This window comes from Sinocyclocheilus rhinocerous, unplaced genomic scaffold (genome assembly GCF_001515625.1).
Source record: "Sinocyclocheilus rhinocerous isolate Xijiao unplaced genomic scaffold, SAMN03320098_v1.1 scaffold1132, whole genome shotgun sequence".
NCBI classification, from domain to species: domain Eukaryota; kingdom Metazoa; phylum Chordata; class Actinopteri; order Cypriniformes; family Cyprinidae; genus Sinocyclocheilus; species Sinocyclocheilus rhinocerous.
Window position 1 is genome coordinate 59,334 of NW_015639512.1, and position 2,931 is coordinate 62,264.

At 34.7% G+C, this 2,931-nt stretch overlaps 1 protein-coding gene across 2 annotated transcripts in view; it reads left to right on the forward strand.

Moving 5' to 3' along the window:
* The first annotated feature begins 458 nt into the window (after positions 1–458).
* LOC107751291 (protein RD3-like) overlaps positions 459–2,931 on the forward strand; it is a 9,132-nt gene continuing 6,659 nt past the window's right edge. The window contains exon 1 of one of the 2 annotated variants that reach the window (XM_016566969.1): positions 459–609. The gene's annotated coding sequence lies outside the window, so the exon portion shown is untranslated. Of the gene's footprint in view, positions 610–639; positions 781–2,931 lie in introns of those variants that run through there. The other variant, XM_016566970.1, reaches the window with a different exon arrangement.

Sequence of the window (2,931 nt, forward strand, 5' to 3'; positions counted from 1 at the left end):
GCTTTCACAACGAAACACACGGCAACAACAATACTACAGCGAGAATCAAAGTTACGCCTTCTTTCTTTGCGTTAACATTTGGGCGGCGTTATGCAAATTTTCCCAGATCGTGACGTAGGTATGTGGGGGTGTGTTAGAACGAGCCGTTTTAGGTAGGCGTGGTTGACTCTTAACTTTTATAAAGAATATCTCTTTCTTTAGTCTTTGCAACTTTACAGATCTTCTTTATGCACCAAGAGCTTGTAACACTCCAAAGAGAAAGGAAAAATTGAAATCGCATCATATGACCCCTTAAGCTTTAATTGGGGGAAACGAAAATAAAGCCTCGACGTTAGCCTTGTACCAGATAACTCGTCTTAGTCACATGACCTCATAGCCCACACATGCTCGTAATCTGTTTATGCAGCGCATGACCCGTCCGCCCCCTCTCTTCTGCCCTCCCATCCCGTCTGCCTTTCAGCTGATGATACATGTGGCAGAATAGGCTTGGGGAGCATTGCTATAGCAACCGCAAACAGAAAGGCACTTCAGAGCAATCTCAAAGAGGAAATGTGACCTGGGCCATTACACATCTACAAGCCCTACAAGACAACCGGATCACTTCTAAAGGTAAGGAGATCGAGCAAATGAGGAATGAATAAAGAGGAGATAGCAAAAGAGAATGGGGGAGGAGTGGGTGGATGGACAACAATATTGAGAAAAACACAAGACTAACAAATTCAGCACGTTTTGAGAAGTCAAACTTTGTATTTTGAGAATCACCGGCAGTGATTTAAACAGGTGGACATTGAGCATATTACTTTTAGTAATGTTTGTCAGTACAGTGTTCAAGGCAAAATAGTCTCTTCTTGATGGATCAAATCATACATTTGCTTAATAACATTACTGCTTTGGTCAAATTTTAAGTAGTGAAATGGCTATTGTTTCTAAATGAATGTACCTAAAATATTGGACATATTCTGAAATTATAAGTGTTGCACTTTAATTCTGATCTGGTCTTCCATTTGAGGCAGGTTTATGACTGGCATGTGTTTTAGTACAGAAAAAGCTTGACTTTCTTTGAATGGACAAACAATGAGACATTTCTCAAAATATCTTTTTTTGTGTTCAAAAGAAAGTCAGTAATACAGTTTTTGAAAAAACATTTCATTCAACTATCTATTTTAACTGCTCTTTATTCTGTATACTCATTATCACAGGACAGTGAACCCAAATGTGACATTCAAATGAGTAATTTAAGAAATTATGCTCTTTTTTTTTAGCAAAGTGGTTCTGGACTGGTGGACCATGACCCAAAAATGGTCTGATACAAAAAATAAAATAAAATAAAGTTAGTAAATAAATAAATCTAATTTGTTAGTAAAACAATGGTTATTAAAGTACATTTTATAAGAAAATACATGTAAAGTCGTTCCACTTCAAAATTTCATGTTTAGTTCAGTATGTTACTGTCTGTTTCTTTGGAATCATTTGTGAAATTTACTAGAGACTGGTTTAGAGTAAAAATCATTGCAAAGAAAACCAAAACCTGTGTGTGTGTGTGTGTGTGTAGTGGCATGGTTAAATGCAACTAATAAAATGCAACTAACTTGTTTGCAGGCAGAACAGAAACTAAATAGGCTTTTCAACTTTTAAAAGTGAGGAACTCTTTTATGTTGTCCGTCAGTATTTTGGCATAAAATCACTTTGTGGAATCTAGCCAAATAGATACCTACCAACATGGACAGGTTGTGTGACATGCCCTCATCCTTGAAAACCATAAACAAAATATGCAAAGTGAAAAAAATGACTCAGGCTATCTATATTATATTATATTATATTATATTATATTATATTATATTATATATATTTATATTATATTATATTATATTATATTATATTATATTATATTATATTATATTATATTATATTATATTATATTATATTATATTATATTATATTATACAGGCTCCCAAGAGCATGAAAATAATAAAAATTCAAGAGATACTTGTTCCATTTTTCTTTATCATATTAACAATTTTGGATAGAGTTAGATCGTAGATACATGGTAATATCAATGGATTTCAGTGTTTGAATTTAAGGATGTATGTTTACTTTTGTATGATAAGCAGTTATGGTTACCATGTTTGATCAAAATATAGGTCAGCGTCCTTCACAAATTCACATCAGAGCAGATTCCGTGTTGGAAATGAGCCGAGAGCTCAGTGCTGTGATGTCTGTCAGGTGTTGAACAGCATCTGTGCTTTGAGGTTTAGGCTTGGTAACATTCATCCCCAACAACAATATGATGTTGCAAATGAGTAGGCTATAACCTTAAAGGGATAGTCCCAAAATAGACAAAATTATTTTGTCGTTTACTCACCCCCATGTCATTCCAAACCATGACTTTATCTTTTTCGGAGTGTCTATTTACACTAAGTGCAAATAGCCGGCTTTGTTGGCAGAGGCTATTTATACTAGCTCCACCCACAAACATGTGATAGGGATCGCCAACACTATAAAAGATGGCCATTAACCGTCAGCTTCAGTGGCGTAGATAGTAAAGCGCGTAACTTTAGTCTTGACGCAATCGACCCAAGTTCGAATCCGCCTTTTACCGAATTTTTTTTCTCCCTTTACAAATCTCATATCACATCTGAAAGGTATTTATTTTCAATAAAAATGAAGGAAATAATCAAAAAGTTGAAAATAAAGTATCGGGTAGGGTTAGGGTTAGGGTAGGTGTAGGGAGGGCTTTATTGTCCCAATAAGGTGGCATCCATTTAATAATTTGAATTAAAATTATAATTTGCACTCAATACGTTATTACTGCATACTGTTTTATAATAATACTGAGGTGCAGATAATTGCCACTATTTGCAATAAGTAGTATAAATAGCAGAAAATCCTGCTATTTTAACAGTGTAAATAGAATCTATCGCTATCTGCACT